Here is a 15,226-nt window from a genome sequence, read left to right on the forward strand (position 1 = left end):
TGTTTTAAAATGTTTTAAAATATAAGTATTGCTATAACATTGAACTCCTTTATAAGCTTCTAAGTTTTACATAGCATGAGAGGGGTTAATAGAGGAAGCAATCAAGGAACAACTGAAAGTTGCCCTATGTCAGAGATAAAGATTAGGAACAGTTAAATAAAATAGACGTTTATCATGGATGGAGGGGAGTTAGTGGGACTTGTTCCTCAATTAACAGTGAGCTAAGGGTCCAGAATTTGCTGCACTGAAGGTAGACTTAGGAGGACTTTTATTAATGTGATGCGTAAGAAAACAACAGTGTTATACCAACATTTTAGCTGGATGCCTTTTTAACAGGAATGGTCTTCAAGTGTTACACAATCCTCATAATATGAATCTACATAAATGTTGGGAATCAATAGGCCAAGAAAGTTTCAGCTTCTTCGTACTAGGTGTACTAGGTATAGTATACACAATGTAGAAAGAAAACAGTCATGTCTCTTAAACAAAGAAGCTGGTCTGATTTGCTAAAATGTTTAAGCTTCTGCATGTGAGCTATAACAGCCACCTAGAAAGTATATCATGATTATGTTTCTTAATTACCACAGAAACAATAAGAAGCCCCACCTACTCATTTTACTGATTGGAGTGATTGGTATCTGAAACATGCTGAAGCCTAGCCAAAAGACATTTTAAGTAGTTCATAGACTTCCAGCAGCCTTCAGCATGTGTCTCAAACCAGGTGTTTCAAGGTTACCTACAGCTGTTTTGAAGCACAGAATTCTCTAGGTTGAAAATCTTTTTCTAAAAATCTATATCTAAGCTTAACTCTCATCTCCATAGGTAAGGGCGTTTTCTGTTTAGTAGGGGAATTTTGACACAGTTTTAACACAGACCAGGACACCTCCATTCTTCTGAACTTCACAAGATGGAGTATTTTGCAGAGATTGTTTTTTTAGCACTTTTCTAATCAGTAGGCTAGGTATTCAGGTGATGTAAAATAGTCTTGGGTCATCTTATTTGAGCTGTCAACACTGATTTACACCAACTGAGAATTTGCTTCTCTCTATTTAATTCATCTCCTGTTGTGTTTCTTTCTTGCTGTCATCTGATGTTTGTTACCTATCCATGTATCTTCCGGATTACTATCTAAAATTTATGCAGAACGAAAGAAAATTGTAAGAGATGTTACAATTGATGTTCTTTATAGGATCTGGCCAAGTGGTACTCAGTGCAGGATCCAATTTGGGTGTAGGACATAAAATAGCTTTTATATTAACTTCACATATTTGATTCTACAGCTAAGTGCTGAATGGGCCCTTCAGCTCAAATTAAATCACCCTGTGGTATCAGAAAGAACCAATTCTAAAGAGCATCTAGGATGTGTGACTTCCTATTTTCTCCTTTTTCTAGGTGAGTACTTTTTCTTCCCCAGATACTGCTAACTTCAGATTAATGTGGAAGTCATTCCACATTTTACTACTAGGAGAAGGCTGAGAGAAGTAACAAATTCAACTGGAAAAATATAAAATAGAGGGAAGAGACTCTTTTAGCTAGATCTTTCTTGGTGTCTAATGGGAAAGACAAATCTATAGTCCATGTGCTTTGGAAACTATATCTCATTTTTTGTTCCTTTGTTCTTAACGTCTCAATAATAAGATGAATTGTGTACCTTAAACCTCAACATGATGTGCTGGCCTTCCTTCAGCTGACAAAACTAGTTTTCTGTGGTAGCTTCTCCTTGGGATCAAATGCACTGTTAATGTAGCATGGAGGCATGTACATACTGAAATGTGTATGTACTTTTTTGATTCCTGTGCTGTGACTGGAATGCATTATAAAAAGTAATTTGGGTGTTGGAAATTATACACTTTGCTCCAGGCTTCATTGCAACAGTAGGGTTCTTAATTTCTCTGTTTTCCTGGTGATGCTCATCACCTGAGCATCACCAGGATATACTGGTATCAGTATATCCTGGTGATGATGAAAAAAGCTAGTGATGATACACCATTTTTCAATTTAAAGAAGATTGATTTGTTGGTCTAGATGTAGGTAGAGAAGAGTAGATTAAGTAGTAAATGTGTGACTGGACCGAAACTAGAGTTTGGTTCAAATCTAAAACTGACATGGAGAAGATATTACCAGGTGTAAAAGATTGTCTCAGACAAGTTTTGTCCTCATGGCTTCACTTCCTATTTGTGCAAAGTAACCATCACTGGCCTATTGCCTTTTTCATCTGTAGAACGTTTATAAGTACTGTTCCTTTTTTGGGTAGTAAGTCAACTGAAGCCCAGGAATGTGGCTTGTGGGGTTACTTTCGTTTCCCCTGATGTTATCAGGCATGTGTATGCTTGATCATTGGTAAGCTTGTCATCACTACCCTCTTCCTCACTTCACTTGATCCCACTAACCTTTTTTAGTCTTTTCTTATTTGCTTGAAATCAGAAACCACCAAGACACTTTCAAGAATCTGCTCAACTTGCAGCAAATAAAATTCCTCTGAAGAAACCTCACATAAAAATCTGTTGGAAGATTTACTCTTTAATCTTAAAGTTTTTGAGATACAACTATAAAGTAAGCCAATGGGTTTGAGAAATCCACTCTGATTTTTCCTTCAGGATGTACCTCTAGCTCAAGGACACTTTGGATCAAAGATGTCTTGATTTTCTTTATTTATTTATCCTGGTGTTTGATCAGAATTGGCATTTAAGTGAAAAGTTTCTTTGAAATTTCTCTTTGTCTTAAATATCTACTTTCATTTCTCAGTAAATTGTCTTGATTAATTAGAGGAACTGAATAATTTCCTGTTGTCTTGTACTACCTTTTTTTTTTTTCTAAAAATCTGTCCTCTGATGGCACTAATTCAAAACAATCTGTTCTTAAAACAACAAAAGTGCCAACTTCATGTTTCTTTAATTTCAGTGACTATAGATGAGTTATTTTGAGTTACGAAGCAGTTCTCATATGTAAAAATAAACCTACACCACTATGGTGTGGGAAGAAAAAATAATTACTGCTTTCTGTAACATTTATAAATAGTTGTTTGTTTGTTTTCAACCACAGGATCTGAGATTGTCACATCAAATTGAGTAACATCAAAATGAGTATGCAATAATAAGTATGTTTGTTTGGTTTTGTTTGTTTTGTTTTGTTTTTTGCTTTGTTGGAATTATATTATGAACTCCATGATTTTTTATCTAGTCTTCACCACCAAGATAAAGGTTGTTTGTAGGCAGACATGTTGTATTATGAACAGATATATTCAGTTAACATATATAATAACAGTTTATTCATCAGTAACAGACCATCTCACCAAAAACTGGAAAGGAAACATGAGCTTCTCCCTTCCTAGAATATCATTAAAAATAGTTGTGCCATTTTTCTTACATCAGTGAGGCCAGAATATACTGATGTCTGGGGTGTTTTTTCTGCTCCCCAGCCTTTCCCTTCTCACAAACAGGGAAATGCGAGACCAAGACATTGTGAGCTTTTCATTACAGAAAGGAGAGGAGTTGGAATGATAGTGTATAGGCAATGGTGCTCTGCAAGACATCTTTCTGAAAGTATTTATAAACTAGCCTTTCTATAGATTTATCAGTCCTATCTAACTTCTTACGTAAAGATATTTTATTTAAAAACAAACAAATAACCCACAAGCTCTCAGATCACATCTAAAAGTATGTGATCGTTCTCCATTAGCTTTGAGTAGATTTGCACAGAATCAGGCTGTACGTTATAACTAATAGGTGGAAAGCTAATATGTGGGATAATTTATCACTGAAGCGAACATTGATGGGATTATAACTACCAGAAGGCTTTATTAGTATAGAGTTGCCTAAAGAAAATAACAATCTGAGACTTACTCTGTGCTGTATGAAAACAAATCATTCTCTGAATATAGTTTTTGGTGACTTTGCAAATTAGGCTAGATGATACAGAATAATTTGTTTTCGGGTTATGCAGGGACACCTCGTAATGTTTCTGTCACTATATGCTGGTTTAGTGTAATGGAAGTTGGATTATTTTGCTTTACGTGATGCAGGAAACGTCTTGCAGCAGCATCTTTTGCTTTGAGGCCTGAGAGTTCTGAAACAGAGAAAGAGGCAGCTGGAGGCAGCAGCAGATGTTGATTGCCTTGTCAGAACTAAACCCAGTCTTTTTGTTCCTGATAACACAGTCCAGAAACGTTCTATTCAGTTCCAGAAAATAGGATAAGCTGTTTCAGAAGAGCTGTTATCTTGGCTTTTGTTTATTTATCTTGAACTGCTAAATTAAATCGGCATAGCAACAGACAGACCCCAGTTGTAAATACCCCAGTTGTATTCAATATTGCTGCCTGACCAGTAACACTTGGATCACTGGAGGTGGTCGGTGAAGACAGACATTGCTTCAGGATTTATTTTTTATTTATTTTTTAATCATTTAGATTTTCCTTAGAAAGTGAAGGAATCCATAGTGTGTTCTCCATCTCCAAAGGCTTCTGCCTTTGCCAGAAGATATGATTTACCAAGGGTCTGGATGTCTTTTCAACCCCCGCTATATACATTTTTCCTTGCGTGGCTTCTGTCTCTTTAACATCTTGTACTATGCTGAGGCTGCTGGTCTTGATTTTACTAGTAAATGGTATGTGTGCTCTACAGGCTGATAGTCCTGGGTGCCATGCTATAACCCCTTCTTCTTGTAACTCTAACTCAGATCCAGATAGAGGTTAGTCTATACCACTGGATTCATAGAGCCATTGATTAAATGGGGTTCTTTGTTCATATTCCATTTTTCACTATAGCATGAGCAAGGCCATAGCAATATACAGACTGGGCTGGAACACAAGACCCAGAATTAGTTCAGATAAAGCCATAATCTCACTGAGGATAGTAAGACTGCTATATCAACTGAAAAGGGTAGTATTAATAGTAGTACTAGTATTAATGCATATATACATACTTTCAAATTTTTGAGTAATATAAAAACTCTATCTGGATTTATACAGTCAGTGGTATTTCTGTAATCTCTGGCATCTCTTACCCCATAGGTTGCAAATGAGGATGAGTGTGGAAGTACTGGGATATGTCCACAACAAGATTCAGGGGTAGTGGGGCAAAATTCTTGGTATGGGAAAGCCCAAACAGAGGTTTAAAGCCTCTGCAAAACCTGTCAGTTTTGCAGTATCTCTTACCCTAGATACTCTGGATCCCAAAAGACATCCCTAGTGATAGTCCTGTCTTCTCTGCTAGATTATAAATAATAAGAGGTTGTTTAGGGCATTTCCACTGCCACTGCTCTTGGCAATTTTGAATTGCCTAAATAGAGGAATTTACAGAGGAAAAGCTATTAAATTTTCTATTTCACTCAGGTAAAAGTATGCCTGTTCATGAATGGTTTAGATAGTCAGTGCAAGTGTCATCAGCATGTCCTTTATTCATATCTAACTAAAAGAAGTGCTATGCTTGAGCAGAGATATTTGCAAATAAGACACTATTGATGTTGTGAGTACTAGTTTGACTGTGATAAGAAAATTTCATCAGATTGGAACATTTTATTTCTTAATGGTGATCAGATTCTAAAAAGAAAAAAAAAAAAAAAAGTAACCATTGACTTACTGAATGATTTTAATTCAAAACAATATTGGCATTTAGGCTGTGGCTCTGTGCTTTACCAAACTCCCACTCCCTAAAATGAAACACAATGTCAGCTGGGGCACCTGTGCTCCATACCTGCTGCCAGTGACGTAGTCTACTTTAAATCAAGGAGGATATCTGCTTCTTAGAACCTGTCCAGGGGGTTGTTTCACTTCATTCACAAAGTGAATCCTTTATGTAGAGTTAAATTTTGCTGACAATAAGCACTGCAAGGTTATTTTTCTTAAAGGCAGTACAAACGTGTTTCCTTTTTCACAGTGTTTCTTTCTGTAAAATCTGAGCTTTAGGGTTTCACTAATTTGGTCAACTTTATTTGCTTGCAGTGATTTGAAGTCAATGAAAGATAAAATTTTCTTAGCTACTTGAAGAAGTATTTTAGGAGTATAGTTCTGAACATGGTAGAATATTTATTCTTGATATCAGCAATCTGATTATTTCCCTTCCCTCAGCTGGAAAAAGCAACTTATCAGAAAGACATGACATATGCTAAGAGCCAGAGGAAAAAACAAATATACAGTCCTAATTGATGTCAGTCTATAAGAACCCAGCTAGAGCAGTCCATTGTCCATATCCTTAGGAGCTTTAAATTTAATCTACCACATCATGATGATTTACAGGAATTGTCTTCTCTTCAATTTACTGACCATGTCACCCTTCCTAATGTATTTTTGATTGTTTTCAGATCCATCCTTCTGATAGAGAAATCATATTTTGAACCTGTTCCCCCCTCCCCCCCCCCCAAATTTCTTAACATTGAAAGAGCTAGTGTAATCGTGTAATCTCATTTTCCATAGTTATGCCTTTTTTTTTTTTTTTAAATGCACTGGCATAGAGAGAGAGCATAGAGGAGTAAAGTCTTCTTCTTTGCCTATACATAATGTTTTTATACATGCACTAGAATATGCGGTTACAAATTACGTTTTAAAAAAAAAAAAATCCTTACATGAAAAAGTCTTAAATATGTAACAGAAGACTAACTACATGATCAGGAAGAAAATTTGACCGAAGATTGCTTTGTTAACCTGAGCATTCATGATTACTCATCGTATTGTTTATGATAGCTTTGGAGCATTCATATTATTTGCATGGTTATGCGTTACTTCTAACATTGTTATAACTTTCCGTGCTGTACTGCAGTAATCAGAATTGTCAGGATATCAACTGGAACAATAACTGTCTGATTGCTTAAGAAAATAAATATATAAAAGGCAACTTAATTAACAAAAACAAAAGGCCCAGAGTGGTTAGGACAAAATGTTTAAATTCAGAGAGAGATCTCCTGCCACTTGAACACTCGAATCAATTTTTAGTGGTATTTCACTTTTTGTTGTTGTTTTTATTCAGCAAGATCGTTTGAAGAAACTTTTCACCAAGTATGAGTAAGAGAATGTGCCATGTGAACTGATGATTGAAAGTTCCTTTAAATTTTGTTTATACCTCTGAGGAAAAATTCTGTTATTTTCTAAAGATTTTTTTTTTGGGGGGGGGGGGGGGGAGGCAGGTTGGTCGGTTATGTGGTGTTTGTTTCTTTACGTTTGCTTGCCTTTTTTTTTTTTTTTTTTTTTTTTCCCCTTTTAATTCCATCCCAGTGTCTTTAAATTCAAGGATATTTAACTTTTAAGGAATTAGAGCAAACATTTGAGACCACTTGTTCTGATGATTAGTGTGAGATTACCTCCCATGCTGCTCCATCTTCATGGCTGTGGTTACCCCTGTTGGAAAGATCAAACCAAAATGAATGTAGTAGTGTATCGTGTAGGCTTATAGTTGTGTTGCTTTTTCCAGGGAGCTTTGTCAATGGCACAGAAAAATGTCCAAAAAACTCAATCTCACATACTCAAAGTTCATTGGTTTTGTTTCTGGTTGGCTGATTGTGGGTGGGTTTTGTTTGTTTGTTGTGTTTTGTTTCTGCCTCTAAATTATCAAGCCAATAAATTGAAATCAGGGTCTCTGAGGGACTTCTTATGTGCTGGAGATTAAGATATAAGTCATTGCAACTGTATGCAAGACAGTGAATTAATACAAAGCATGTATATTTTATTAGTGTGGATATTACTGCTGTACTGTTTTGAACTCAAGCTTAGGTTCAAATCTGGCTGTGGTAGCTCCGTGTCCTTGTACTTCATCAAATAGTAAGTTTCAGAGAGTCTTTCACACATTGAAAGAAAGACCATCATGTGTAATTTGCCATATAATCTTTTATGTGTTGGAAAAGGCTTTTTCTTTCTGTTGTTATACCTGCCGAGTGCACTGAATAAACTTAAAAGCAATTTAATAGCTATTCATGATGTGATGTCAAGCAGACCTCAGGGAAAGAGGCTTGTATTTTTCAGGCTAACCGGCTTGCCAGACTGTTATTTCCCAGGTTATGTACAACGTGTCATGTCACATCTCTAAGCACTTGGTGTCAGATGCAGCTGTGCTCCTCCTACAGTGCAGTCAGCTCTCATTGTCTTAATACACGTTGCATTAGGTATGAGAGCTGAGATGAGCAACTTCATAGAAGGTAATTTTCTTCCAGCTGAGATAACGAATTCTTAGGTTTAAGATAACTATCTACAGCACTTGAGATAACACTAACCCCCACTTGAACAAATTACCCAGTGTGCAAGCCTTTACCTGTAACAAAAGCCTTAGGTTGTGTTTTTTCTAAACCTGCTGCGTTAAAGTGGAAGGAGATTGACACAGTCAAACTCCTCAGAAAGTGTCCCAGAAAACAGTACTCTGGCAGAGGGCCAGATCAAAGTAGTTCCAATAAAGCAGAAATATGTCATTAAAAATAGAAATGTAGAGCAGTACAATTATTCACTTTGTAGCACGTGCTGGCTCAGAATAGACAAACAGGTACCAGGAACAACTCGTGAGTCTGGTGCACCTGAACGAGAAGCCAGAAGGCTGAACAGGGTGATTCTTACAGGTTTAAGTAGTGACCTCTTCCAATACACACGTATTCCATTATTGCTGTCAGCCCAGAAACTGAAAAAGGTTGTGTAACAGACTTGTGATGGACTTCAGAATCAGATTTCCATCATATTTTTCTAGGCCATACAAAAAACATGTAGCTAATGTAACTGTGGCTGAATCACGTTTCTTGGAAGGTCACAGCAAAATCGAGTCTCCTGGAATGACAAGGTGGCAACTTATTATGTGAGATAAATTATTTTTCACTCCTTGAATATACATTATAATATCATTAATCATGATGAAGTATTCTGTTATTAATGCAGCTCTGCATAATTTCAGAAGACTTTCAATTTATTCTAGCACTGTTCAACATCCACTGCAAAGTATCTATCCTGATGTTAGTGTACAGAAGAGGCGGTAATATTTCTGCTTTGGTTATGAAATGAGCTCTCCTTTCCTAAAGACAAATCAAAATACTGCATATTAATTTAGAGTAAAAATGTGGACAATAGCATGAACACAGTTATACCACATAAAAATTTGAATCATTTAGCACAGCCAAAATGGATTTCACACAGAGATTTATATTTTCCATTTTCTTCTAGCTAAGAATCTTTTTCATTGTCAATACCCCCCCAACTTTTTTATTTCGAACTTTGGCATGTTTCATAGATAACTACAAATGTTATAGATTACATGTCCTACCTTAATTAAAAGACAATGGTTTAGCCAGTATCTAGTACCATTTTAGATTTATTGCTGTTAGAAGGTAAACATTTACCCACTTATCTTGCAGTAGATTATCAGGAGTGTTTCTGTGTTTCTGAGCATTAATTTCTTTTGAATATACAGAGTTCAATACTGTGTTATCGTAGGATGCCACAGTGTGGTAGCTGTTGGTAAATGCTGTTGGGCTTGGTTTGATTTGTTTTTTTCATGTGTGCGCCTTGGGATTTTTTAGTGTGTGCTTTGTTGTGGTTTTTGTGTGTGTCTGTTTTGCCTTTTTATAAATCACTTTCTTAAAATCATGTTCCAAGTTTTCATAGATTTACTTGGTAACTTACTTCTACAATATTACTTCTTTTTCTACAAAATAGACCCCATTTCAAAAGTGAGTTTTGAGGGTAGTGACTCTTTCACTACATCATACTTCTGTTTTGTGATGTATTATATTTTTGGCTATTTTCCAGTAGCCCTCATATGTTATTTACAGAGACACAAAATGAAAATAAAGCATTGTTATTAGATGGGAGTGGAGAGTTCAGCATGCACTGAACCAGATTCTGTTCTTCACCAGGACTCCTTCAGCAGCAGATCATGGATTCAGGTTCAAAGCTGGCTGTGGTAGCTCCGTGTTCCTTGATTTGAAGTCTCAGTGATGCTTATATGAGCCACAGGGGGCCATTCATAGACATGTTAGATGTTACAGTATCTGAGGAACAGTGGAAATCAGGCACTTCCCAGACAACCCCTTTTAGACTACAGGAGTAGTAAAAGCAGCATAGGGGCATAAGGTAGTGGTTTTGGAATAAATTCTGCGTTCTGTATTTGTCCTACTGCATTTACATTGCAAAAGAGCTGTGAGGAAAAAATTCTTTCATGTCAGATCTAGGCAGAAGTGACTATACAGGGTACATAAACAGTGAGGGGTCAGATGCTTAGCATCTGCATTGTATAGAGTAGAATGCAAATGCAATACTCATGTATCTATCACTGTGCTTATGGAAGCTCAAAATTGCAATCAATATAGGGCTGGTGACTAGCATGAAGCTTGCAAGAGGTCTAAAATCTACTCACCTCTGCTTCCTTGTGAAAGGTTTGCTGCTTTAGTTATGTTGATGCTAATACTTATTTTTGTTGTAGACCAAGCTTTTTAAAATTTCATATCTTTTGATAGCAAGACAAGGAAAGAGTTTGTTTATTTGTGTTGGTTTTGTTGCTGTTATTTTGTTTTTTAATACCTCCCTGGTTGAGAGAAGCGTAGGATATAGATTTACTTTGTTTATTAGCTTGTCAATATGTTTTCTGTGTTTAGAACTACTTACTTTCCGGTTATGGTCCGTTACTCTGACTGATCACTTTCATCTCAGAACAGGGCTAATGGAGAGAAATGAAACTGTGCTTTGTCAAGAGAGTCATCTCCGGCTTCTTCAGGTGATGGAAAGCATGTTGTAGGCTGTACGTCAAGTGCTGCAGAAAAGAATGGCACAATCCCCATTGTAACTGATGATGGTAAGTCAGATTTATCCTTGCTTTTGTTGCTTCTCCGAAGCTAGTAGAAGTGCACTTGTAAAGAACTTTTCTCCATTCCCCAAAGCTCCAGAAGGATAATAGAAACAAATTTCTGTCCTAGCCATTGATGAGTCCCTGACCGTTGCCAATCCACAGAACCTGAGATGATACCTTACTACATGAACTGGAGCTCTTATTTGGCTACTCTTTGTGCGCAGAGCTGTTTTCCTTTCAGTTAAGCAATCAAAGGGGCTCTGTCTGAATCAAGTCATGGTATCACATTGTATTTAACTGCTTTGCTTGACTAACATCTCCCTGAGGGAATTTCAGCAAGGGAGACTACTTCCATTGCCACCAGGATTTTAAGCAAATCTAGACATACAGGCTGTATATCATGTGGATTGAGGGGGGAGGGAGGAAGGAGGAGGGAGAAGAGCAAAGTGGGGGGGGGGGGGGGAGAGTTGTCCATATTATTTTAGTTGGTTTCTTGGCTTATGTTGTGTTGTGGTTGGGTTTTGTTAGTTTGTTTGTGTTTTTTCTTGCTAGAGCTTCCCACACAACTTGTCAGTGTTTCTCAAGGACTGAGACAAAAGAATTGAAAAAGAAATTGAATGTGTTCTCAATACAATAAAAGCAGAATGACAGCCACTGACTGAGAATTAGAACTAAAAATACTCTCCTCTATTCTGAAGGTGAATCTTTGGGATAAGACTCATTTTGCTAATAAAAAGCAGCACAAACAGCTAGTTTAACAAGTACAAAAAAAATGAGGTCCCTTTCAAAACAGATTTGATGCAGCTTATTCTGACAGCAGTTTCTGTTCCTGTGTAGGTTTGGGTTTTGCTTAGAAAAACGTTGAGAACAGTTGAGCATTTGTGAGCAAAACAGTTGTCCTTTCAATTATTTGTTACCACTGCTTCAGGTAAGTTGATAACACGTGATTGAGGAGACTAACTTTTTAACTACCCCCAAAAAGTGCTGTTTGGCTTTCTTCACACTGAATGACTTGTTCTACTGACCAGGGATAGGACAATTGACCCAAAAGTAACCACAAGCAAAGATGAACACGAGTGATACATCTCACAGTTCTTCAGTTCTTTTAAAAGAAGAAATATATATATATATATATAAACTTTCTTTTTGTACATATTCCTTTTGGAATTGGCTGCTGTGTTGCGTAAGACCAGACTGACAGAAGAGGCCTCTGAGCTCTTTGGTTGTGAGTAATTTTTGAACAACACATACTGCCAAGAGTAAAACAAACTCAGAAAAATACTGAGCAGAAAAATGGCCCAGTGAAAAGTGCTGTCAGGTGAATCACTCTTGAACTGCAGCAAAGCAGAATTTATCCTTTTTGTCTGAAAACAGTGGTTGCAAGAATTTAAATAAGTAAAAAATGTAGTTTTATGTCTGATAATACATATTGCTTGAATGAAGCCATGTCAATTAAAACCATTAACTCAGAGAAAGTGAGTTAAAGGAGTGCAGTACACAATGTGACATAACGTGGTCTAAAACAAAGCACATAAAAATACAGAAAAGTCCTGAACATGCTTAAGCAGTTAATCTGCTATGCAAATCACTAAGTTGTAAGGTGAGAACACAATATTCTTACACCATCCATTCTGAATTTTTCTAATCATAACTCAAGAAAATAAAACAATACAAAAGGAGGTTCCTCACCTAAACTTATAGCTGTGTGCATATTGCAAGAAATAGCAAAAGAGACCCAGAATAAGAGGGGCAAAGGGGACTTCAATCTTTCCATGCAATCCCACTTGGCTGAAGAGCCTAGAAGAGCGATCTATCCTGCATAAACTAGAAGGAGTTTGCCTGTGGCATTACAAGCCCAGGCGGGTTGTACTGTTACTCAGGTTGGGATAAAGGAAAAATGTTCTTAAAAGGGTTTATTGAGAGAGCTTATACTGCCTGGTATTGCTTATTTTCCAGTACTGTCTTGATACCAGCTTATCAATGAATGGAGCAAGACTGTACTGAATTCCTAGGCTGGGAGTGATTACTTAACATCAGATACCTAACACCAAATTCAAAAGATGGTTATTCAGTCCAGAATGTGTTTGTACTTACAAACTACAGATGTATTTTTCAGTATATATCAACATTCATGGTATTAGAGAACTGCAGAGTACTGTTGTGATTTAACTGCCAAAAACCAGGCAAGTACTTTAATTCAAGGGGAATCTCTGGAGATCTAGTCTCTGTCCAAGGCAGGTCAAAATTTCAAAGTTAGATCAGGCTGCTGCAGTTTTGAATACCTCCAAGGATGAAGATTCCTCAAGTCTCTATTGGTTCCTATTTTTCCTTTCAAAATGCATCCCTAAATTAAAGAGTGTAGTAACTGGATAATGAGAAAACTCTGAGAACCTTGACTCAAACCTCACTGTTTAAATATGAACTTCATTTCTGGAAGCACTGGGTTTCTGCAAAAATATGTATATATACTGTTCAAATATGTGTTTGAGGCATACAAAATAATGTATTTTGTAATTATCCCTTTCTTTCATAACAATACAATTGAGGTGTCATGTTCTGTTGGATCTGCCTGTAAAATAATTCTTTTAGTTCAGAAATACTTGCAACTAAAACAAGTATATTGAACCACGTTTCTCCCTACATGTTCTTTATGATCAGAATGGTGTGAATAGGGGAAATTTTATGCCATTTCGGCTTCTGTATGTGTTTGCAAAGATATTTGGAAAGGGAGGCAACGTGAAGCACTGAACACCACCACCATACCCTGAGGCTTTATGGGTGGGGAAGAAAACTGCTATTTTAGCTTTAGAAATGTGCATATGGTTTCTTTCCCTCTGAGCAGTAAATTGGGGTAGATGATGCTTCAAGAGTGCAGATGGAGCTGTACAAGTGGAAGAGATGAGTAGTGCTAGGGGGTAACTATTTTAATAAAGAACTTATCTGTGAGCTGGAAGAAAGTCACTTGTTGCTCTGCCATTCTTTTGTCATTGGTATTTGAGGACGTTCTTCAGGAGACACTAGAGTAAATTCTTGTTTGTCATGAGAAGCTTTAAATTGATGCAAGGTATTTTAAAGTAAAGAAAACAGACTATGGATAATGAAAAGGGAATAGATCGGCTCAGTTACAAACAGCAGATTTAAAACAAAACAACAACAACAACAACAACAACAATTTAAGCAACTTAAGATGCAGTCACATTTCCAGAGAAAAGCAAACTGTAAAAGCTACTTGCATTAGTAGTTAGGTATACATGTCCTAGCATGAGTAGTAATAATTTTTCAGAAGGGATTTTTGTGCTGTTCAGCAGATAAATACTTTTCGGGGGGAAGGGGAATGTTGAAGGTTCTGAAATCCTTCCATCTGTTCAAAGAGTCTGTCATTGACTTTAGATACAGTAAGTCTTGGACTAGGCCCAGTGCAGCTGAAAAGTCCCAGAGCCTGCTATAGAGCAAAAGTGAAAATTCTTTGAAGTTCAAGCGTGTCTGGCTGCAATTTCTCCAGCCAGGAAGAGCTCTGAATGAAGGTGAATTGTATAATTAATATTCTTTTCCATTCATTGAGCTTCATCCACTGCTGTTCTAAAAAGAAAATATAATGTGCTTCAACAGCTTCTAGGATGAGAACCTGAATACTCTTAGACTTCTGATTTACCAAATCACCAATGAATTCCAATGGAAAAAAATCGTCTTAAATTGCTGCACAAACATAAACGTGTTCATCAAAGGCATGCTATCAGCCAGATGCTTTGTCTGTTGAATTTGTATTTTGCAATCTCAGACTTCTGCAATAAGTCTTATTGGTGTGATTACTTAAATATATGACAGGATGCAGTTACTAACTTCATGCAAATATCTGGGTTAGTTTTTCAGCCTTAACAAGGTCTCAGGAGACTACATTAGCCTGAAAAAGCATTCTTACATATGACTCTTCCACTGAATTTTTTTTGAAACTTACTTCAGGTCTTACAAGGTTTTGTCTAACCATCTTACAAATTGTTTCATGTTTATTGCAGCAATAGAATGTTCCCAGTGATAAATAAGGCAAACACTTTCCTATCATTTATTCTGATTGCCTTGTGCTCAAAAGACACATGGGTCACTTCCAAAAATGTCTTATAACTTGTCTTTGATTACATATTTTGAGTATTTTCTTCTAGGTATGTTTTCTGCTAAAAGAAAAGTCATACCATTTTAAAATTAGTCATAGTTATAATTTTTAACAAGCCTTGTTATTCTGTAGATTTTGAGTGACTGCTGTTACGTAATTTGCTTTTGAAATATCAAATACGCAGCCAGTTTTGGTGGTAATAGTTCTTCAAACAGTTTTGTTCACAATGGAGTACTTCAAAGAGAGGAAAAAAAAATAATGACCTTAATGTTATCTTCTGAAGAACATTGTGATTATATGCATTGCTTCTTAGTATCTTGGCTACACAGTGAGTCAAATCTATTTTATACTGCACAAGTTTAGATTTCAACAA

The 15,226-nt window shown here is 36.6% G+C and overlaps 1 long non-coding RNA gene across 2 annotated transcripts; it reads left to right on the forward strand.

The window, feature by feature from the left end:
- The first annotated feature begins 596 nt into the window (after positions 1 to 596).
- Positions 597 to 13,302, forward strand: LOC311444209. Of its 2 annotated transcripts, XR_014697729.1 has the most exons (5): positions 597 to 822; positions 1,281 to 1,392; positions 10,610 to 10,751; positions 11,583 to 11,673; positions 11,774 to 13,302. It is a non-coding gene; the product is annotated as an uncharacterized lncRNA (long non-coding RNA). The 2 variants fall into 2 exon arrangements; XR_014697730.1 differs by lacking the exon at positions 597 to 822 and adding an exon at positions 1,015 to 1,157 and having other exon boundaries at positions 11,583 to 13,302.
- The last annotated feature ends 1,924 nt before the right edge of the window (positions 13,303 to 15,226 follow it).

The sequence above is a fragment of the Aythya ferina genome (assembly GCF_964211825.1).
Source record: "Aythya ferina genome assembly, chromosome: 13".
Taxonomy (NCBI): domain Eukaryota; kingdom Metazoa; phylum Chordata; class Aves; order Anseriformes; family Anatidae; genus Aythya; species Aythya ferina.